General features: G+C 41.3%; 1 protein-coding gene and 2 long non-coding RNA genes across 3 annotated transcripts in view; all 3 read right to left on the bottom strand.

The window, feature by feature from the left end:
- plekha6 (pleckstrin homology domain containing, family A member 6) overlaps positions 1-1,163 on the bottom strand; it is a 150,167-nt gene extending 149,004 nt beyond the window's left edge. The window contains exon 1 of the mRNA XM_071203236.1: positions 1,076-1,163. The gene's annotated coding sequence lies outside the window, so the exon portion shown is untranslated. The remainder of the gene's footprint in view (positions 1-1,075) is intronic.
- Positions 1,164-7,704: 6,541 nt separating this feature from the next.
- On the bottom strand, positions 7,705-8,982 carry LOC139433917 (uncharacterized). The gene is made up of 3 exons (XR_011643316.1): positions 8,929-8,982; positions 8,426-8,640; positions 7,705-8,349 (listed from the first exon to the last, which is right to left on the bottom strand). It is a non-coding gene; the product is annotated as an uncharacterized lncRNA (long non-coding RNA).
- Positions 8,983-10,931: 1,949 nt separating this feature from the next.
- LOC117447275 (uncharacterized) lies at positions 10,932-11,503 on the bottom strand. The gene is made up of 3 exons (XR_011643315.1): positions 11,378-11,503; positions 11,205-11,284; positions 10,932-10,991 (listed from the first exon to the last, which is right to left on the bottom strand). It is a non-coding gene; the product is annotated as an uncharacterized lncRNA (long non-coding RNA).
- Between the last annotated feature and the right edge of the window lie 13,191 nt (positions 11,504-24,694).

Raw genomic sequence — 24,694 nt, 5'->3', positions numbered from 1 at the left:
TCATATTGCTTTAATTCTTTATGTTTTAAATGTATATTGTTAAAAGAAAATTGCTTTTAGGAGACAAAACAAGCTGGTTATGAAATGTCTCCCAAAACGTCTCTGTCACACCAACAATAATCAGCTGCTGATAGTAATGTCATCTGCTAGTAATGGTGGATTTTCTATAATGACCAGTTTTAACATACACATTCAAATTTAAGTGCCTAAACAATATAAGATGCATGGAGGCCTCAGATCAATATATGCATTTAAATGCATATACATATATATATATATATATATATATATATATGTGTGTTAATGAACAATATTTACCTGAGAATTAGGTCTAACAAGAACCATGTAATTCTAGCATTTTTGTCAAAACTATCTAACAGGATTGAAAAAAGTTCATACCTGAAAGTAAACTGAACTCTTTAATCACACCCCCCATGTTAATCCTCCTGAACTGAGGCTCAGCCTCCCCCCACTGAAGCACTGCAGTGTAACTCTGAAGAACAGTCAGTCAATGAAATCTAGAATGCTATGAGCTATAACACTCTTTAAAGTATGTTTCTGAATGCAGTGAAAGCAGCACAGTGGTGACGGCTGCATCCCTCTCACATCCACAGACGTCCACAACTTTGAAGTGGCCAGTCAGTCCAAAACTTTGGTCCAGACTGTGGTTGCCATGGTGACAAGTCATGTGGCAGCCCCTGCCTGTCAATGTGTTAATGATGGAGGAGCGCCCTAAAGCAGGTGATATGAGTCTGATCTGTGTCATACTGCTCACCGTGCTCTGCCCACCGTGCTCTGCCCAGTGAAGAATACATTCACAAAATACAAGAACAGACAGGAGGCTTCATAACACACTCACATGCTGAACAGAATCACCAGGAACACCTGCATATCCACAATCATACATCAACGCAGTTATAATAATGTAATCAATTACTCAAATAGTCTTTGCAAAATGAATATCCAATCAGCCTGAAGGGAGGCTGTGCAGTTACAGCAAGGTGAAGCAGTGAAGAGATTCATGTATTCCTGACACACACACACACACACACACACACACCAAAATGTCACTTACCAGCCACATGTACAAATGCTGTCTGTCCCTGCTGCCGTCTCTTACACATATAGTCCAACGTGTGCGTGTGTGTGTGGGATGATGTGTGTGACAGAACAGTGTTGTCTCACACCATCAGAGGGTCAGAGCCATCCTCCAGCAGCAGAGCTGAGCAGCCTCTCCTCACACTCAGAGGAATGGAGGGAGGGAGGTTGGGAGGGAGGGAGGAGCAGAGCATGCCTGGCAGAAAATCCCTGGGTATTAAACATCACATGACCTCCCATCCAGCGTCACACAGCGAGCGCAGGACATGAAAGCAAGGAGAGGAAGAGGCAGAGAGAGGACGGTGAATGGGTGGAGGGGCTACATCACAGTGCTGCTCAGTGTGGATAGGATAAGGTGTAGGTGTTTTGTTTAACAGGGATAATTAAACAGCTCTCCAGTGGGTCATCTGGATGGAATCAAATGGCCCTCTAATGGCGCTTTTCCACAACAGGGTTTTGGCTCGGCTCGCCTCGACTCGCCTCGCTCTTTTTTGCTTTTCCACTAGGGGTACTACCGGTTCACGGCTACTTTCTTTAGAACCACCTCGGTCAAGGTTCCAAGCGAGCTGAAAATATGCTAAACTAGTGACGTAAACACTCCCGACCTCTGATTAGTCAGAGAGAATTGTCACAATTATTGAGACACAAAGTCTCTACACTGTTGGCTGCACATGGCTAGAGTCTGTAATAAAATAAAATCAATGTGTGTCAGAATAGTAAATAAATGCACTGTTTGATATTGAAACTTTATTTTGAAGAAACCGGATGTTCACACACTCGACTTCCGGTTTCGCGAGTATTAGCTTTACTTCCTGTTTCACAAAGTTTCTTTGTTTGCAGCCGTTAGAATGTAGCTAACACAGCGGTTGCGTTCCAATAGTCCATTTAGCTTAGGAACCTTCCTAACGGAGTGAAATGACCCGGAAGTCCCTCAGTGGCAGCCATGATAAGTGCCGTTACAATTCTATAAATGAAAGGAAAGGAGGTTTCAAACTTCCTTTATAACCTCCTTTAGCTTAGGAACCACTGGACCTCCCTTACCGAAAGGAGAGGAGAAAATGCTGCCCCACAATGCATTGCCGCCGCAGCATTTGCCGTCACACAAAAGTCGGCCGTTCACGGAAACAACCGATTATGACCGAGAAATGATATCATGAAAGTTACGGTGCTTATTAAGCATTTTAAAACGTATGTGGTAAGTTGCCAAAGTGCTTTGTTCTGAACGTTCATCAGTATTATAATCAAAAAGAGAAATATGAACGTTAGTTTTTACTGAAATGATCAAATAAAGTCAACATTTCACAGTCTTTACTGAGCTGTGTGGAGTTTGTTCAACTTTTAAAAGATGTTTGAATGGTGATGTACACAGTGATAGATGTTAAAGGTGAGGTAGGTAAGTTTTCAGAAACCGGCTCGAGTGCACTAACATTTGAAAGTACACAGCCGAAAATAATCCGCCCCTTCCTTCAGACTTCCTTACAGAGCACCTCCTCCAACACACATGAACGCACAATGCACGCCCAATTACGGCACGCCAAATGAGGGCACGAGATACATTTGTGCGTGCACGAGATGGAAGGCTGACAGACAAGGCGGCAATCCAATCCGTTTAGCCGGGCCAGCTAAACGGATTGGTCGTGCTTTTTACAGTATTACGGCTTCCACAGATGACATTTTTGTATAGATTTTTTGTCAAAGCACTTCAGATATTCATTGCTATCGGGATGTTAAGAGCATTCCATGGAATATAACAAAAAGTGTATCTCGAGCCGGTTTCTCAAACTTACCTACCCCACCTTTAAGGACTAACGTTTATAATAAATACATTTGTATTGATTTTAAGATATTTTCATAGTTCATACAATCATACGTATTGGGATCATTTGTATTAATGTGGACCGGAGGGAGAGGGTGACGAGCATAAGTTTCACTTTCCTTTTTTATTTCAAATCCCACTTTGGTCATGAAGAATATGTTTCTCTGTTGTCCACGTTCATAAAGCAAAGCAGCAGCATCAGAGCACGGTGCAGAGTCTCTAGGTGAGTTCACAGTAGTCCCTCGTTCTTATTGAACATCCATGTTGTAGTCCGCTATAGAAAACTGTAGTTTCCATAGTTTCCCCACAGCAGCAGACGCACAAAAGGACGTCCGCTGGCGCATCATAAACACGTCGGATAGTGAAAGTGCAGTCGGATTCTCCTAAATCCTTTTGAATTCTCCTATCCACTATCCCTTAACCCCGTGACGTTTCACTCAGAGGTCAAGGGATAGGAGATAGGGTTAGAATTTAGGAGTTGATTATTGGAACGCAACCCGAGTTTTTCAAAGTGTGGGGCCCGCCCGATTGGTGGGTCGCAAATGGACGCGATGAACGGGAGATTCTTTTTTTATTTTTTGTTATCAAATCAAGTTTTATTTATATAGCACATTTTTAAAACGATTTTTGGTCGTGCCAAAATGCTGTACATACAATAAAAATACTTTACAATAAAAACAACAGCACAAATAAAAAAATAACACAGGGAAATGTCAGGAGTCATGCTCCGCTCAGACTAGAAGGCCAGAGAGAAGAAGTGAGTTTTAGTAGATTTAAAACCCCTAGGGTCTGGGCCGACCTCACATGGAGGGGCAGAGTGTTCCAGAGCTTAGGGCCCGCTGCTGCGAATGCTCGGGTTTTGAGCCTTGTCTTGGGCACAACCAGCAGCAGCTGGTCAGCCGACCTTAAAGCTCTGGCTGGGGTGTAGCGATGGAGGAGTTCGGCTATATAGGCAGGAGCCAGCCCATTTCCCAGCTAGAAATGTTTGGTTCTAAAAACATTCTGAGAATGTTACATTCATTGTTCTAGGAATGTTTTCAGCGTGAAGTTTTCTTTTGGTTCCCTGAACGTTCTTCTGAAAGGTTGGATAACGTTCTCTAAAAACATTCTTAAAATGTTTGGTGATAACCTTCTTCGAACATTATGCCCAGAGATGGGGTCGTTACTAAAAAAAAGTAATATATTACATATTACATATTACTTTAAAAAAAAGTAATATATTACACTACTTCGTTACTCTCTACATAAAGTAATTCGTTACTTTAGTCGCAGGGCCGGCCCGCCCCTCCCTGCAGGCAGATCACGCAGACTGCTAAAGTTTTAAATGTTCTCTTTAGTTCAGTTTCCATTGTCGCATAAGACTGATCCAGATAGCTCCTGAATGTTTTCCTATCTGACCGTGGCTGTCCTCTGTCTCCTGCTATCTGACCGTGGCTGTCCTCTGTCTCCTGCTATCTGACCGTGGCTGTCCTCTGTCTCCTGCTATCTGACCGTGGCTGTCCTCTGTCTCCTGCTATCTGTATATTTTGCGCAGTCTATCTCTGCTCACGCTGTTGCGTCAGCGTGTTCTCTTGCGTGTTGGCCATGTGTTGCACTGGAGCCAGACTGGAGCACACCGCAAAGACTTCAGCCGAGCACGTACGAACTGCGCACGCGTGAGTGGCAATAACTCTCCTTACCAGCAGGCGGCGGTAGTGTGTATTCGTCATTCAAAACAGGCAACAACCGGAAAACAGAGAAGAAGAACAGACTACATGTGTGATATAAATAAACAACAGCTATGTGCGTTAGCTTCACCTTAGCATGTGTTCTTTGCAGGTGTTTGTTGAGGTTTGATTATGACTGATTTTAGAAAGTAACGAAGTAACGCGTGTCGGGGCAATGTTAGTAACTGTAGTGTGATTACTGAATTATAAAAGTAACGCGTTACACTACTCCGTTACCGACAAAGTAATATTATTACAGTAACCCTACTATTCTTAAAACGTTTTCAGCTGCAAGTTAGACTTTTTTATTAGAATGTTATTATTTTAGAGTGCTTGATCGTTCAGATTTATCAGAAGTCTTTTCTTTTTTTTATAAATGCGAGTCACTGTCACATGTACTGGAGGGGACTCAGACTCGGAATCAGCTGGTGAAAGTAACATTTGTTTATTAGAAAAGGGGAGCTGGGAGTGGAGGTTGGTTATGGTGGCAGTGGGAAACAGTTGTTCCAGGGTGGGTAGAGAGGCCTGGCTGGTCTTGGGAGTGTGGAAGGCCTTGGATTCCTCCTGGGAGAGACATCAAAATGAGTGTGAGGCAAAAGCAGGCAAAGTTGTCAAAGAATATGCTGGTAAAAAGCTAGAGCGGCACGCAACAAACCATTCACAGCAACAATCCGGCAGGGAATGAGTGCAGGCTGCAGGTTTTCATAGTGTGGCTGATGAGCAGGTTGCCGGTGTGGTTGATAGGAGATTGCTCCCAGCCATGTCGAGCAGACCAGCAGGCAGAGAGAGAGACACACAGTAGAAACAAACACATACAAACACTAAAAGGGGTTTCAGGGAGGGGCAGTGACAGTCGGTATCAGCCTGGCCCGGATGCTCACCTTTCCACTTCCTGCGAGGGGGGGGCGGCCTGCCCGACATTATGTTATGGCTGCGCCGCGGCAAAAATAGGATTCATCCTAATTTTAGAGAAGCGCTGCGCCGAGCCGCTTCTGGGACGCGTCTGATCCGTAACGCGCTGCGTGTGGTGGAATAGCACCCATTGACTAGAGTGGCCGCGATCCTCACGACCGCCGCGGCGCAGCCGTAACGCAGCGCGGTGCAGACGGATGCGGTGGAAACTGGGGGTAAAGTACGGTGGCTGGGAAGTGCAATGGACAATTACAAAGTGTGAAACACTTTAACAAAGCTTGAGACAAATTTACATTTTATAAAACAAAATTACATTAGCAAAAACACTTTTACCAAGGAAAACAATTTTAACATTAACGAAAACAAATTAACAAGATGCAAAACACTTTTACAAAGCTAAAAACAAATTTACATTTTATAAAACACTTTTACCAAGGACAAAACTATTTAACATTAACAAAAACAAATTAACAAAATGCGAAACACTTTAACATTTCCTGAAACACTTTAACAATTCCCGAAACACTTTAACATTTCCCGAAATACATTAACATTTTTACAAACCAGAATCAAAGCGGAAAGAGAATGTCCATCATACCGGAAGTGACGTGACGTGTTGGCTCAAATTTTATTTGTTTTGGCGGAAAGACCATAGGTACGAGTGTGTTTACGTTCGGTAAACATGTTTTGTCCGTTTTGTAGAAACAACCTGGGACAAGTGACACCGTTTTGCTCATCTTGTGGACAATCTCTGGAGTGCTTAAAGGACACGGACCAGATATCTTGCATCATTGCGGGAAATATTTTAATGAAGGTCACTCGTATGCTGTAATGGTGGACATATTGTCTACCTTTCACGGTGTAAAAATCAGTTTGCGGACTCTTAAAAGCAAACTGAATCAAGCCGGGTTTTACCGCAGAAAGGGTTATTCCTCTCAAATCGCTGTAATTAACGCCATCAGGTTGGAACTTCGTGGACCTGGACAATTGTTTGGATACCGAACAATGTGGCAGGTACTAAAACAAAAGTACAGTCTTCGAGTGAAGAGAGATGATGTTATGAATTTGCTCCGGGAGCTTAACCCTCGAGGCTGCGAGAGGAGATCTCGCAGAAGGTTTATAAGGAGAACCTACCACTCAATGGGACCGAACTATATGTGGCATGCTGACGGTTATGACAAACTTAAGCCATTCGGTGTGGCCCTTTCAGGATGCATAGATGGATTTTCACGTAAAGTAGTATGGCTTGAATGTGGTCCAACAAACAATAACCCAAGAGTTATCGCTCAATATTTCCTCAAATGTGTGCGAAACCTCGGTGTCATCCCCATGAGGCTGCGGACTGATTGTGGCACGGAGAACGGAATTATGGCTGCAATTCAGTGCACCCTACGTCACCATCACCATGACTACTACTCTGGAGCGTCCAGCCACATGTATGGCACATCCATGACTAATCAGCGTATTGAGTCCTGGTGGTCCATATTAAGAAAGGGAAGGTAAGTGTCTATCATGATTATCTATTACTTGCCAACACTGTCAGACAAACAACATTTGCTTAGCTAAAGTGTATCAGTTTTTATTATAATAGATATAATATATAGCCTGTAGTCTATGACCCAGACTATACAAGGCCTTTCTTTAGAACTTATTTTTGGCCGAAATAAAGTTAGAAACTGTGAACATCTAAGCGTGGGTTTTGGATTGAACAGCGGCCCCTGAGGGGACCTAGGCACTATAGGTTGTGAAGCAAATAAATGATTAAATAGACACTCAATGATTTGTTGTTGATTTTACTGGTAACCTTTTAATGTCATTTGTAGAATTGTTGTATAGCCTATTGCTTAATAATTCACTTGAAAATATATCAATTTCTATAGGTCTCAGTTCTGGATGGAGCTATTTGCAGACCTCCGAGATGCTGGACACTTCAACGGGAGTCACGAGCATCAGTGCCTTCTGAGATTCTGCTTCGTTGATGTTATTCAGAAGGACTTGGATGAGTGTGTGAGACTGTGGAACAGTCACAGGATTCGCCCTTCCAGAACAGCATCATGTCCAGGAGGAGTGCCCAATGAACTGTACTGCATTTACTCTTTTCCCTGTGATGTATCCAAATGATTATGGTATTATCACAATATTTGTTTCAATGTCATTTATACGGCACCAAATCACAGCATAGTCATAAAATAAATATCTTAATCATTATAAAATATAACTGGAATAACAACAAACAACGCTCCAATTAGCAAGCACAAACAATGTTATGTTGTGTGTGTAATTGTGTGCAGAAAGAACATTTCTGTATAAGTCTTATTTCAACCATGTGGACTCACTGGAAACCTGAGAATGAATGACTGATTTACAACAAAGAAGCTATGGGTCGCAATGTGAAATTAGTAGAGCAAAGTTCAGAGTATTTATAAAGATTGTATAGGTATAGAACAATACTTTGATTTTGTCCCAAACTAAATGGACAACATGAGCTGTGAGAAAGAAAAAAAACACGCTCGCATCTAACAACGACTATATGAACAACCTTCATAGAGTCTGTACTCAATGGGTCATCCAGTCACATGACTTAAAAACAGCCAAATCCTGGAGAATTTTGCATTCCAAAGTCCATTTGGGATTTAAACACATTGTATGCGTCAAGGAGTGGTAGTTTCAATGTGTTGGAACAAGTGTTTGCCATTGGGAATGGAGAGTCATCAAGGAACTCTATTCCTGGCGATGGTTCAAATCCAGATGGGGGAAATGAAGTCAGCCCAGTCGCAAACATCAAAACATCCTCCAAAGACACAGCAGTCTGGCTTTCTGCAAAGAAAACATGTTCAGATACATTTTGGCAATGTGTTTCCTGAAATAGTTATAAAAACAGCGATTTACAAACCTTCACAATCGAGGAGATAGTCTGCCCAGTAGCCCAAAGTGTGGCTTTCCCTAAGCCTCCTGTTACTCCCTGGTGGACTGAGGTCAGGCTTGAAGAGTCGCTCAAGTTCCAGAGCAGTAAGTCGCTTTTCAGAGTGGCACAGGACCGGGGCCAGCAGAGTAGGGTGTTGCTGTAGTGCGTTTAAAAACTGAAGGGCTGAAAGACCCTCCTTGAATCTGAAGAGTGAGCAAAAAAATTATTCATCACAAAGTCACATTTAAATAACCAATTCCTAAAACAAGGGGGGGGGTGGCATGAGCACTTAAAGATTGGCACAAGACAGGCAGGGAAACGAGAGACGGACATCCCATATCAGTTATACTACACAGGCACACATTTTGACACTGACAAATTTCTAACAGATAAACATAGAATAAACCAAAGAGGGGGACCATGAGGCATTTTAAACAAAAAATTCTTACATACATTTAAAAAAAATCACATGAATACAAATATGATCTTACCTGTCAATTACAGATGAGTTTCGGCCAATAATGTACCACTTGAGGTAGTCTGACACAATTCCTTTCTTTCCTTCAACAGAAGCCACATGTCTCAGACAACCTGCTGTCTGTAACATTGTGCTGTCTCTCATGGTCATTTCTCGCAAGGCATCCACTGAGGCAGCATTCTCAATCTGAAGATTATAAAATGGACAAATAATCCAGTCAATAACTGCATGTACTGTATATTCTTGCCATTTTTGTTCCATTACAAGTTTTATATATTACCATTACTACTATCCGTGTGCAATATATACCTGGCTGCTAAATCCTCTACGACAGGATGTGTTTTTTGTAAATTGTGTTTGTGTTTCTTTAATAGTTTTTAATCATTCTTCTTAGGTAACATTAAGCTGTATTTGGCTCTTTTCTGCTCCAGCAATGTAAATGTTCCCTCTGTGGGACTAAAAAGGGTATTCTGATTCTGATCACAAAACAAAAAATGAAGCCAATTCGGTGTATGTGATAAAGGTAAAGTAAAGATGTCTCAAAACACTGCAGGAACTACATAATAATCCACCCTACCACACTGTTGCTGTATGCAATTCTCACCTCTTGTAAAGCTTCCCCTACTTCTTCATCAGTTATTAAATCAACTGTTGCTTTGAATGAAGGCTGGCCTGCAAGATAATGTACAAGATCTTCTGACAGGAAATGTGGCCCTGGACCTCCATGCACAACTGACACCGCAATCATCTTTCCTGCCAAGTAGTATTCATCCTCCCTAACAGCTGTGAATAAATGTATTCATATTACAAAATTAAAACATTATTTATTATATACTTTAATGTACTGTAATGACACTCAAAGTTTTGGAAAATTGTTCAAGCAACAAATCATGTCATGTGATATATATGGTTAATGATCATTAACAATTGTATTAGTACACTTCTAACCGTATGCATACCATTTGCATTGTCGACCAAGAAGCGGCGTCCGTCTGGTCCATCAAAAATGGGCCGGTCTTTCAGATTCTTCATCAGTAGAGATAACAACTCTCTCCTGGGACCACCTGAGTCATTTCCTTCTTCGAAAACACCAGCATCATCAGTGCATTTTACCAGCATGTCACAGTTTTCTGAATACGATGTACGCTTGAAACCTCTGACTGCTCCATCCCAAACATTAGCCCTTGAAATGTTGAACCGGCTGACTCTTCCATGATCAATAGGCTGTGACAGGTTAGCAATAATGGCAGGTAATGTAACGTTCATCTCCTCCCTGTAAAGGACACAAAGTGACCTTATTAGTGGATATTCCAGAGGGTGCAAAAACAGTTAAAAAAATTATTTTTGTACCAGAAATATTGTACAGAGAATTTTTTTTTAATGCCACTGTAATAGCTGTCCGTTTACATTTCAGTGTCCAATAAACTCGTCATGTTGACTGCAACCAGCTCCTCGTCCTCTTCTTCAACACATGATGCATACAGGTCTGTGTATGTACTGTTAGGAAATGATAATTCCCATGTTAAAACATCTTACAAACAAAAATGTCTTTCTCGTGTAAGTGAGTCACTAACATTTGTACTTACCTGTAGCAAGTAGTCTTGTCTGTATTTGTTTTGGGTGGACCCATATCCTCAGTATCAGATATTACTATCTGAAATACAAATACAAATGTCTGTAACAAAACAACATTGAACGTTAGAAACATCAGGCTTCCACAATCTGCCTCAATACCTGTCCAGGCTGAGATTGTGGATGAATGTCCAAGTGCCTTCCTGAAACATGATGAAATTGATAAAATTATTAACTTCATTATACAGGGTATAGTTAAGTTTTAAGTAACATTTAGAGGTAGGGGGAACCATAAGATTTATAAATAACAGATTATTTTTGTTTGAAATTAGATGACATGTATAGTATTTTTGTATCCATGTTCACCAGAGAAAATGCTGTGGCCTATTCTTATCATCCACTTAAAGATAAATGACTTATTTTGTAAAAATAAGTACAAACTTACCCTTCATTTTCAGGTTTGTGCTTTGGAGTACTTTTGTTTCGTGGTTCAAATTCAAATACCTGAGAGTAAAAGTGTACAATTATTAACAGCTTCCATTATTATTCCCTTACCACATATGTCTATCAACAGTGAAACGTTGTCAGTGTTTCTGATAGTAATTGTAACTGCCAAGTTGGTTCTTCTAAAATATTGACCAGAATATAGATTTCCTGCTTAAAATCAAATGTATATCAAATAAATAAATGAACATTAAAATAAAATCATTTACGCACCACAGTGTCAGCCTGATTGAATTCAGCTGTGCTCCTAGATGTGATGACAATATCCGAATCAGAGTCTGAGGTATCATCCCCTGTAGTAAAAGCAAAACGTTCAACACATTATTATGTATGCTGCAGTAGAGGATGTTAACATGTAAAAATATTGAATAATAACATCCACAAACCTCCTCTAAAATGTTTCTCAAGGCAAATGAAAAGGGTGATCCTGGCATATGCCTTTCCTAAGTCCTTTTTATATTCTGCCAATGTGAATGGCTTTTCTGAACCAGGCACATTGACAACCTCTGAGCAGTCTGGATACAAAAGGACATACGGTCCTTCATCCATGTCCTTGTTAAAGGCTTTCATTTTCTGGACAGCTCGTTCCAGTATAGCAGGTGCTGCTACCTCCGGGTCTGTAAACAACGGGAGTGTTTTCCCTCTCCGAGGCTTTAAATTAACTCCTTGTGGCGACATCATTCCTATGTTTACCTAGTAAAATAGCAGAGAGATATAAGTAATGACACACACAGAGACACTGAGATTTGTATGAAACGGATAATGCAGCTTACCTGGACTCGTCTCTTTTCTTGTTTAAGTCTTCCTTTCCCACAGTTTAAAGACTGTTTCTCTTTTGACTTTGAGTTTCTGTACTCCATGAAAAGTGTATAGGATGGGCCTGGTTGTTCTGCTGGTTTGAATAGTTCCAATACAAATGTAAAACTTAGCAGCTCCAACAATCAGCAATAGCAAGTGTGCATTAAGGTTTACGGAAAGCCTAAAATAAAAACTAGCATATTAGCTCAATGCGTTGCTATTCCGTTAAGACATGGATTGGTATTTGACTGATATTAAACTGCGATTGCACTTTTATTTACTGCATGTCTGACATTAGCATCACAAAGCTAGCGCAATACTACACTTACTTTGTTTAGCATTTTCCGGCTGTTTCGATGTCCCCTGCGCGCTTGGTACACCCGTCTGGTCCGTGTCCTTTAAACATTCCAGAGATCCTCCACACGAAAGGCAAAACCGTGTCACTTGTACCAGGTTGTTTCCACAAAACGGACAAAACATGTTTACCGAACGTAAACACACTCGTACGGTCTTTCCACCTAAACAAATTTAAATTTGAGTCAATCACTAAGACGTCACTTCCGGTATGATGGACATTCCCTTTCCGGTTTGATTCTGGTTTGTAAATGTGTTTCGGGACATGTTAATGTGTTTCGGGAAATGTTAAAGTGATTCGGGACATTTTAATTTGTTTCAGTTATGGTAAAAGTGTTTTGCATTTTGTTAATTTGTTTTTGTTAATGTTAAAGTTTTTTTTCCTTGGTAAAAGTGTTTTTGCTAATGTAATTTTGTTTTATAAAATGTAAATTTGTTTCAAGCTTTGTTAAAGTGTTTCACACTTTGTAATTGTCCATTGCACTTCCCAGCCACCGTAGTAAAGGGTGCAATAACGATTTTCATCCAATATGCATAAACAGCGGACACTGTTTACTGTATACTGTTGCGAGGTGTGAGTTTTTACAACCCAACTCCTCACCGCGTGTTGTTTTGACGAGTCCTGCTTGAAATCATAACAGGGAAGGAATTAGAAGACACCAGGATACCAGTTAAACAATAATCCGTTTTAATTAAACAAAGTAGTAATAATGCAATACGATATAATATAATACATTACTATACAATTCAAAGAATCATATAAGCAACGTGTGGAGTACTCCCGCCCTTATTCACGCACTGCGGACATCCTGTCGTCTTGTCAGCGCATGAAGAGAGACCCAACAACCAGAAAAACATTTCCCTAGTGCAAAGAAGGGGTGGCGTTTCATTGGGGAGATACCAAAACGCTATCTCACAGGGAATCAGCGCCTGGCAGCTTTGAAAGCCACAGGTGTTGGGAAGGCCGGCAGGAGGCACCTCATTAAAACTCAAGGAAAATGTCCCTCCCCATTTGTAAAACCTATCGATGGTTTAACCCAGAAAACATTATCAGGGATAATCTTTACACTCCAAACAGAAATCACCCTTAATTCTGCATCTTCCTTCTTCACAAATAGCTTAAAACACTCTCTTGATAAACAGGTAAAAAGTCAAAGAAAAAACTATTGTGCTCATCTATTTCTAACAAAAAAGGGAACATTGTTTCAGAAATCTATAAAAAACCTCTCTATATTGGAGAGGAAAAATGTACCTTTTGTTCCTTCAACTATTAACACACAGGAATGTATAAACTCACACATATACTTATTCAAGATACATAGATTTCCTTAAAACCTGGCCTGCCAGAGATCTCAAACAGAATTTCCTCTCCCCACACCAGCCCTTTGTCTCTCGCCAATTTAGTCCTCACATTTATGAAAGGATAAAAACAGAGAAATCACTATAAAACACAAACACAGGTATTGCTTGAACAGTATTCACTTAACTGCTACCATTTGATAATTACCAGGGAACTCAACAGACCTCTTTTAATGTCTGGAAATTGCAACAAGACTTTCTGCCATTTCACATGTATCACACTTCTTTGGTACAATATCTCACATCAATTTCCACAATACGCAGCCCTCACAAACCACACATGGCCAGATAGCTTATCTAACAGTTAGAACCTACATACGAGACACAACCTTTATAGTCAGAAAGAGTGTGATTATTTTCGGATATTTTACACAAATGATATTATGAATACTGGCATATATAATATTGGCATGCATAAATTCGTTTTTATACGTCCTTTTCATTGTGAAAGTTATCACCAAAAATGTTAAGAATGTTTTTAGAGAGCGTTAGCTTACCTTTCAGGAGAACATTCTGGGAACCAAAATAAAACAGTCCTTCATAGCAATTTCTTATGGCAGAATGAGAGGGAGACCAAAAAATGTCAAAAAACTGCGTCCTTGTCTGCTGAGTCTCCATACTCGTCCTCCGAGACACAGGCCAACAGTGTCAGGAGGGGGAGAAGCAGCTTTTCCCTCAATGGTGGAACGGATTAGTCTGACACATAATGAGCGGATGCACGGCACACAACAACACCCACAGGTTAGTCTTTGTCCATGGATATAACTCGAATGGTTTCATCAGACCCCTCTGAGGGCAGGATGGGCTGGTTACACGCAGCACATTTAGGCGCCAGGACCCTGTGGTAGTCTTTCAGACAGTAGATTTTATTCTCAGTGTCCACAGTGAAGGGCACTCCGTCCAGGCTCTCGTTGCAGATGACGCAGCGGAAACAACCGGGGCGGTAAGACTTCCCCAGGGCCTGCAGGCCTGCATGTCCATGATCAGATGTCCACCTGCGTTGCACTTGTCTGCAGACTGCTGGAACCCAGAGTACAGAAAGTCCTCTTCACAGAAAACCCTTCCTGCGTCATAGTAGAACGCCTTCCCTCTCAGCCTTCGACTACAGGCTCTGCAGGTGAAGCAGCTGTCATGGTAGAGGCTGCCCATAGCTTGGCAGGCCTGGCTGGCTCCATACACCGTCTTGTTGCACTTAACACACACACTCCTGTTTCAGCGGAGAGTGGAGTCCCCTGTGCCGTCCTGGCTTGCCGTGTCTTTGTCCCCTCTGATCCGCTGACGGCGGCTTCTGGGCTGCCTGCTAGAGAGATGTCTTCCTTCTCCTCCGGCTTGCTGATGGCGGCTTCCGAGTCGATGCTGAATAGATGTCCTCCCGATCTTCCTTCTCCGGTCCGATGATGATGCCTCCCGGGACTACTGCTGGATGGATGTCCTCTCGATCCTCCTTCTCCGCTCCGATGATGATGCCTCCTGGGACGACTGCTGGATGGATGTCCTCGAGGTCCTTCTCCTCCAATCCGCTGATGACAGCATCCGAGTCGACCTCCATGACGAGAGCCAGATCCGTCCTGATGTCGTCTAGGGTCCTCGCAGGTGTTTTCCCGACCGCACACTGGCTCCAGTGTTACCAGTTGTCCCCCTTTCCTTGTAGGCGGACGGCATTGGATGTCCTCTGGGTCACTCGGTCGGGGCCGGAGAGCCTGGGGTTGACAGTCAGCCTCCTGCGTCTCGGGTCCCCCTTTTGGCGTCAACAACCTGTGTGGAGAAATCTGATACAAATCCCTCAAGCCTACGCTCCGGGCTCTGGGGCCCTCGGCTGTTTGACCCACCAGTGGGTGGCCACTTGGAGCCTGTTGGTGGGGTGTCTTAAAACAACAGACGTCTGTGCACAGGTTTTCTAAATTAATTGTGCAGCTTCAGAATCTTAATACTTGGACTGTGCCAACTAAATAAGAACCCCAACATCTTTAGGTAAACTAAATAACATATTTCAATAGCTCTGAATTTCTGACAAGCATCTGTGTTTATTTTTAAATGAAATCCCTGAGATCCCATTAAAAATCTAAATATGATTTGAACTGCTAATGTTTCTGGTGAAGAAACACACTAATGTTATGGATTCAAAAACAACCAAAATCACAATACTAACAAAGTGAATGGCTTCCTGGTGATACTGCTTTTACCCGTCAGTTCTTAGATATTATCCCGCTGAAAAAATGAATACAGAATTCCAACAAACTGTCATCAAATGTCTTTCTATTATGAATTTAGATGAAATGTATATCCCCATAATGACCTAAACAATCAAGTTTATGGCTCTTACTTCTTTACCAGGCTAGTTACATGATGTTGTCTGTTGAAACATTACTCACAGGTCAGCTTCTTCAGTATTCCATTCTGGACTTACATCTCTCCCAGCAGCCCCTTGGCCACTGATTCTTTATCTGTGTTACCTGCTATAATTCAATCAATATTAGAGACATGTCAACATTCATCAAACAGTGTTATCCCCAAATATGGAGCAGGTCAATTCTGAAACTGTCAATCAATGGTCAGATTGAACAATCGAGTTGGGGCAGCCGGTTCCTTTCAGTCCCTAAATAAAAAATGTACATTGTGAAGTTTACACTCCCCTTTTTTTACACATTATCTCATGTGTAAACAAAATCCTGTATGGGAAGAAAACCTTCAGGTCATAATGGATTATAAGACAATACCAAACATTTTTCCCAAATGTACATCCATCATTTCCACAGTAAACACTTGAGAGTGTTTCTCTCCATCTTTCAGTCCTAAAGGAAACAGAATCTTCATGTTTTAGTTTGAGTTTCACATTCTGCAAACAGCCACCTCCTGTGGGAGTGAAACATCATCAAGCAGATTAGAAACGGTTTCCCCTTTTGTGCAATGTTAGGAAACCTCTCATTTCACACATTATTACCACACAAAAATAATGTGTTAGTCCAAAAACATGCTTGATTAGTCATCGTTTTAAATCATGTAGTTGCACTGATCAGATGCAGATATACACTCACTCACACTGTCAGGTTGTAAAGTCAGGTTTTGGTCAGGTACACCTCAGAGTCAGTCATTGACAGTGCCTTCCCAAGTTACCCTGTCGGTCAGGGTCAAAGGTCAGTTGGTCTCAGTCTTTTTGGCCATGTGTCGTGCCCTGCAGAGATGTTCCAGCACAGGCCAGCATCCTCCGTCTATAAAAATCTGTATATATGGAGCGCCATCATTTATTAATTCACAATTACAACTATAATGTTCAAGATATCTCTGTTTTCCCAAATTCCCTGAAAAGTGTTAGCCAAAAAATGTCACTTCCTTATTGTACTACTACTGCAGTTCATTTACACCTAATCAATATTAGCACGTCTAATAGATGTAATTCAGAAACTTGTGTACATCACTATTATCTTGTGTCAAAACATTATCAGGATCTGTAAAGCTCTGCTATGTATTCCATAACTCATTCTATTAATTTATCTTCAATTCTGGTGCACTTAAGGAACAATGTTACCCTCTTTAACAGTGCGTGGAACCCTGGGTGTCCTGAACATGTAACAATCACTCCTTCCTTTATCAAGGACCTAAAAACAGAAGTAATTTCATCAATGGTTTGTAGCTGAACTTAGGAATCATCCCTCATGGTAGGTATGTTTTTACTTTTTAACATCTCTAAATGTCAGTTAATTACCAACTAAATGAATGTCCATTAGGAGGTGGTGCCGATAGTCCTCTAAACTCATAATCTGGTGCCGTGCGCTTCCTGTGAAGCTGCAAGTAAGATTTTAAAAACCACTGCAGGGTGGGTCGAGTGACCCCTCCTCCCTATTGGTCGTCAATAATATGCACCATTACAATGGGTGATTGAAGGCCCCACATTATTTCCCATTTCAGCATCAGCCCTCTTTACTCTAAAATTACTTTTTAAATAGGAATATGTAGAAATGGAACAAATATTCAATCTTCAGAAAAGTTCTTAACCAATGTCTATCTGGTGACTAGCCAACATATTTTAAAATGTCAGATGTATAAAAATAAGCCTAAATACTCCCTTACCATCAAAGTCCAAATCTAGACACAAGGTGAACAGTTTTGGTAACGGACAATTTAATCTAAAAACAAAACAAAATTGGACTTGTGTCCTTGTTTTTTGTTCTTCAAAATACATTAGCAAATACCCTGCGAAGTATTCGCAACCTAACTAACCCTCCCTAGGATATGAAATCCATTAATCCCTTTACTCATAGTTAGTTTATATGTCTAAATTATTATGTGTGACCTAATAATCAGATGTCTTGTTTGTCAACCAAGAATATTAAACTTTAATCTTTTCAGTATTCCAGACCATCGTTTAAACAATCAGCCTCCCTTCTCAAACACTAATGTTATTGTTGTACACCACCCTCTGGAAAACTCTTGCACAGTTGTGCTGTGAAATCATCGCATATTTTCCTCAGAGTCTGAACCGTCTGAGACCAGCCTGTCTCAAGATCTTGTCACAATGTGAACAGTCAGTAATGCGTTGTCCTCTGCAGCTGTAGTCAATAGGATCAATGAAACTCTTGTTTTGCACTGGGATGTCCTGAGGGGGAAGGCACCTCTGGATCAATGTGCTACAATCCGCAGACACACGTTGTCCTCTGCACAGCAGGAATCCCCCAAAACTGCTGTTCCTCTTCCCACCACTGTTGCCTTGGCAACGAGGTACACGCAAAATGTCAAACCCTCCTCAGATGCGTTGTTTGCACAGTTCTTCTGTTTCTGTAGTGAGCAACTCTTCACCAACACACTGATTTAGAGTACAACCCAAAGGTGGCGCACAACTTTCCAGTGCCACTGTAAATCACAATAAATCAGCAACTGGAGATAAACTCAATTTAAATCTCTCCCCCAAAGGGTTACAAAATAAAACGGCTGAGTGTCTATATGGTCAGGAATGCTGAAACATGTGAATGTTAAAACAAATCAATGGCAGTAGTCTACCCAGATTCTTTACTCCATTAAAAGTAGTAAAACCACATTGTAAAATCTCTTTTGTCTAGTTGAAGTCCTGCTTACTTCATCTTTAAAATCTTCTTTAATTTGAAACCAAAAAAGGTCTTTAATGATATCAATTGTGGACTTCCTTAATATGAATTGTAAATGCAACATATGTTCTCTTTAGAACACAGATATGACAGTAGCTGCTGAAACTGGTTAATAGCAGTTTTCTGTCAACCTAGTTAAGCATGTTGTTGTTATATCTAGTAAATATATTTTTATTTCATGTTTACTCACAAAACAATATGACATTATTTAGAAACAAGTTTTACTCTCTCTTAACTCTTCAAAACATCTACTTGTCTTTCTCTTTCCTCCCTGTGCCCTGCAGCTGCCGGCTCCAGTTTCCTCTCATCAATCACCGGTGTGTTTGTGCAACACCTCTGTCATGCGTAACCATTTAACAGATTCATTCTGACTGACAAACTCATAACAACCTCCCGTTTACTTTCTACTCTTTCTTCATAAACTTACAAACACAATTAATGTCTACTAATGATATTATAAAAACACTAGGTGGAATAATCCACTATTATGTTCAATTTGAATCAAACTTTAACCTGCTTCATATACTCAGCAAACAGTATTATTACTTTCCCTCAACGATACTGTATGCAATAAATGCCTTCGAAATATAAGTAAACTTCTCAGTAAATGACAAATACCACGAAATTCACAATGCAATGTTTCTTATTTATTTAAATATCTACGACACATTGATCTATTAATCTTCAATGTTATTCCCTCCTTTTTCAGAGGAAAGCTGTGAAGTGGGGGCTTTCTCGAGCCCACGCCTCCAGCCAGCTTGACTTCGCAATTCTTTATCTGACTTTTCTCCCTTATCTTATTAGTAGTTATTCACATAAAAGTATTCCCCGTACAGTCTATCGAGCTTTTTTGGTGCGATGTTTATTTCAACAGATAATGCGACCTTAGAATGCGCTTCGACACGGCTTTTCAGCTATGTGACATCCTCATGGAGCCGAAACCCAGGTCAACAGAATCCTTTATCGTCACGTTTAGCTTCTTAGATTAATAACCCCACAGAACAAGAGAACGAGATTCCGTTCGTTTCAAAATGACTTTTTGAAATTTGCGTATCTCCTCTTAGATTTATTACATATAATACACTCCAGCGTCCTATGAGGCTGAAGAAGTATTATTCAGTTTCGCCCTGGATGGATATCATTTCTTATGAAACCCACTGGACTTCCCCGACTGAAATTGCCGACTTGATTTCTGTAAAAACCAACGGGGCCCTGCACCATTTTCTTACATTTCTCGTCGCTTCACGTGTAGCATATCCCCTAGGTCCTTAACCTTTGCTTTATCATCATGAGTAGTCCATAGTTACCTACTTTATTCTATATGTACTGCATAATTATATTACATTTATAGTCTGTCGTTACCTATCTATGCTAATGTATGCATTACACTATCTTATAAGATCAGTAGTCCGTCGTTACCTACCTATACTAATATATGCATTGCATTATTTTATCATAAAGTCTATGACACTGAGAAATATTCCTGACAACTCTAAAAAATTTGAATATATCCAAATCACAGATTTCGAGTGTAACGGGTATCCGTGCTTACCTGTGTTTTTGTATAGAGCTCTGTTTTTAGTTGTCAGAAGTATTTCGAGGTGCCCCCCTGGACTGCTTCGTCCGCTGGCTCCTGGTGCAACCCAACTCCTCACCACGTGTTGTTTTGACGAGTCCTGCTTGAAATCATAACAGGGAAGGAATTAGAAGACACCAGGATACCAGTTAAACAATAATCCGTTTTAATTAAACAAAGTAGTAATAATGCAATACGATATAATATAATACATTACTATACAATTCAAAGAATCATATAAGCAACGTGTGGAGTACTCCCGCCCTTATTCACGCACTGCGGACATCCTGTCGTCTTGTCAGCGCATGAAGAGAGACCCAACAACCAGAAAAACATTTCCCTAGTGCAAAGAAGGGGTGGCGTTTCATTGGGGAGATACCAAAACGCTATCTCACAGGGAAATCAGCGCCTGGCAGCTTTGAAAGCCACAGGTGTTGGGAAGGCCGGCAGGAGGCACCTCATTAAAACTCAAGGAAAATGTCCCTCCCCATTTGTAAAACCTATCGATGGTTTAACCCAGAAAACATTATCAGGGATAATCTTTACACTCCAAACAGAAATCACCCTTAATTCTGCATCTTCCTTCTTCACAAATAGCTTAAAACACTCTTTTGATAAACAGGTAAAAAGTCAAAGAAAAAACTATTGTGCTCATCTATTTCTAACAAAAAAGGGAACATTGTTTCAGAAATCTATAAAAAACCTCTCTATATTGGAGAGGAAAAATGTACCTTTTGTTCCTTCAACTATTAACACACAGGAATGTATAAACTCACACATATACTTATTCAAGATACATAGATTTCCTTAAAACCTGGCCTGCCAGAGATCTCAAACAGAATTTCCTCTCCCCACACCACTCACCCTGTGTTGCATACCTCGACATCCCCCACTGCAATAAAACTTATTTTACAGCCCTTTGTCTCTCGCCATTTTAGTCCTCACATTTATGAAAGGATAAAAACAGAGAAATCACTATAAAACACAAACACAGGTATTGCTTGAACAGTATTCACTTAACTGCTACCATTTGATAATTACCAGGGAACTCAACAGACCTCTTTTAATGTCTGGAAATTGCAACAAGACTTTCTGCCATTTCACATGTATCACACTTCTTTGGTACAATATCTCACATCAATTTCCACAATACGCAGCCCTCACAAACCACACATGGCCAGATAGCTTATCTAACAGTTAGAACCTACATACGAGACACAACCTTTATAGTCAGAAAAAGTGTGATTATTTTCGGATATTTTACACAAATGATATTATGAATACTGGCATATATAATATTGGCATGCATACATTCGTTTTTATACGTCCTTTTCATTGTGAAACTTATCACCAAAAATGTTAAGAATGTTTTTAGAGAGCGTTAGCTTACCTTTCAGGAGAACATTCTGGGAACCAAAATAAAACGTCCCGCTGAAAACCTTTTTAAGAACAGTAGGGCATAATGTTCTAACAAGGTTATCACCAAACATTTCAAGAATGTTTTTAAAGGTCCGGTTGACCGCGGGAGTCTTGAGCTCCCCGACAACATCCCACTATTATTACACATTAAGTCATTTCACGCCGAATTATCTGTTGGAAAGCTATAAGAATGCCTGAGGCAAAGGGAAAATCGACTAAAACGTTGAAAGATGAAGATATTAAATCCATCGCCGAAGTGGTGAGGACCTTGCTACGTGAGGAGCTAGATGCTAGCTTCGATCAAGTCGCTAACAAGATTGATGCTATGCACTCAGAGCTAGCAACTGTAACGACAAGGATTACTTCAGCTGAAGGAGAGCTGGATGCTTTGAAAAAAATAGCTCTAAGAAAGATTCTACCGTCCTTTCCACCGTTCAAGAAAAGATGCTGGGTTTCGAACAGATCTTGAGGACCATAATAGGAGGTGCAGCATTCGGGTGTATGGTCTACGCGAGGAGGGTGACGCCCCGGTGCAGTTTCTGGAACGCATGATACCCACTTGGTTCCCCGCACTGAAGCAACTTAAACCTAAAATAGAGCGTGCCCACAGAATCTTCTGCGGCCGCCCCCCTACGGAGGGATAACGGCCCCGGGCTTTTATCTTCTGCTGTCTACGCTTCTCCACATGCCAAGCTATCCTCCGTGAGTCGAGGAATCACCCCCCTTCAATCGGTAACAGAGCTCTCCGCTTCGCTGCTGACTTCAGCGATTATACAGCTAAACGCCGAAGAGCATTCTCACAGGCTATGGCTTTGGCACGGGAAAAGGGAACTGATGCTTTCTTGATTTACCCTGCCACTCTCAAGATTAGAATGGGTTACTCCACTCATCTCTTCACTTCAGCCGTGGATGCGGAGCGGTTTTTGGAGAAGCGCCCTTCTCCTGGTCGGCTGGGAGAGGAGCAAGCTGCACCGATGACCATTTCACCGGATCATAGCGACCCTCATGTTGGCAATGAGTAAGAGGTTTGCACATCAAGATCGCCCAAGCCCTGTGGCTGTAAACTGACTACTGTTTTGTGGCTGTCGCTGCCTGGTCTGCGGCCCTGCCGGTCTGTGGTGCGCGTGTGCGGGATGGTCCGCCTTGTTCGGCTCCGTGCGGTGGCTTTTGGCGGGGGGAGGGCTCGAGGGGGATGGGATGTTGTTGTTGTTGTTGCAGTGTGGCTTCGCTGTTGTTTGGCGACTCCTTTTGTCGGGTTCTTTTGTTTGGGGTTGGGTGCATTGTCGGAGTGGGAGAGGGGTGGATTTGACTTCTGTTGGACAGCTATGATACTGAATAAATATTTACTGTGAATGTATGCAAAAATGTATGGCATGTGGCTGTCTGGCGGGGTTTGGATCCGTTTCTCACTTGTTCTGGCGGTGTGCTTGGCCCCGGGTGGAGGAGCCCAGTGGGAAGAGTTGTTGAGTGGTGGTGGAGTCGCGTTGTGGTGGTGGAGTTGTGGTGGCGGTGGCTCGTCTCTCTCGGGTTTTCTTTTTGTGGTTTGCCGGGGGGCGCTGTGTCGGGTGTCCTGCTTGGGTTGCCGTGCGGGGTTGACCGGTGTGGCGGACCGTCTCGCGCATGCGCGCTGCAGGTGGGGCGGGGGATCGGGTAGTGACAGTTAGGGGTGCAACAACTAATCGACTTAATCGATTAAAATCGATTACCAAATTAGTTGCCAACTAATTCAGTCGTCAATTCGTTGGTGACGTCATCACGTGCGTTTTACGCGCCGTTAAGCTACAACGTTATCGGTACTGGAGACATTTAAAAAATATATGTCATGTATTATTGATACAAAAACATTATATCGCAGTCTTAGTGTGGCCAGCTCGTTTATAATATGTAAAAAGACAAACAAATGCGTCTATGATGTATTTTCGATCAGACGAGATCTCTCTCCCTGGTCTGTGTGCGAGGGGGAGGGGCAGTTTACACACACGCGGCTGCTACATGCAGCAACACACTGCGGAGATGGCGGAGAGAACGCCGCTCCGAGGTGTGGTTAAACTTTACCCGTCTCGATGCTCGTTGCCAAAAGTGCAATAAGAGTTTAGTATGTAAGGGCGGTAACACGAGCAATTTGTCTAAACATTTAGCAAAAGTGCTCCACATTCAGACGGAGAAATGCACCGGGTTCGACTGTCTTTCTAGCAGCTCTGTAGCCCCATCCACGAGTAACGTTTCCACGTCAGGTGTTATATATGCTAGCAGCAACACACGGAGTTAACTCAATTATATAAACATGGCATGGTAACTGAGTTATTTAGTTTGTTAAAGTTTCAGCTATTCTGTTTACAATTCTGTTATCACATTATTTATTATTTGCTAAAACACTGTTGTTTCTTTTGATGTGAAATATTATTTATTTAATTTAAATGAAAAGCAATGTTCATTTTGTAAACAATTTGTTTAGTTAATTTAATATGTATTTTTTAATCAAGTATTCATCTTTATTGTCTTCATTGTTAGTTTCCACATGCCTAAAACAACCTCAAGCTAAATCTAAAAGTTGATAAATAAGAGCGATTGAGAAATTGTGCAAGGCATAATAGTCCGAATAGTCGATTAATCGTTTCATTACTCGATAGATTAATCGACTATCAAATTAGTCGTTTGTTGCAGCCCTAGTGACAGTGACTATCCATGGAAGCTATATGCGGCAGGGTTTCCGCTAGGATTTTTTCTCGCCAGTCAAATGTCCGGGCAGAATTTATTTTACCGGACTAATTTGAAACTTACCGGTCATATTTCAATAATAATAATAATAGTTGTGTAGCAGAGTTTCCGTTAGCAGGTAATTACCGGACTATGAGCAGATATGCTTCAGTTTAAAACTCAGTTCACGGGGCTCATTTTTATATTGCTTCAGTTTATAATCGTAACAGATCGAAAAATTCAGATTCATTTTTCAATAAATGATTCCACAAACAACATAATTATTACATTCAAACAAACTACTTGTAGTAGATAACGTACATTATTCAGAAGTTTACATCAACTTTGAATAATAACACGGGAGAAACGGAGCCTCTCTTTTCCCCTCTCCCTCCCTCTCT

Source organism: Pseudochaenichthys georgianus, chromosome 5 (genome assembly GCF_902827115.2).
Source record: "Pseudochaenichthys georgianus chromosome 5, fPseGeo1.2, whole genome shotgun sequence".
Taxonomy (NCBI): Eukaryota; Metazoa; Chordata; class Actinopteri; order Perciformes; family Channichthyidae; genus Pseudochaenichthys; species Pseudochaenichthys georgianus.
The sequence above is the reverse complement of the archived record's forward strand: the minus strand, read 5'-3'. Positions and strand labels throughout refer to the sequence as shown.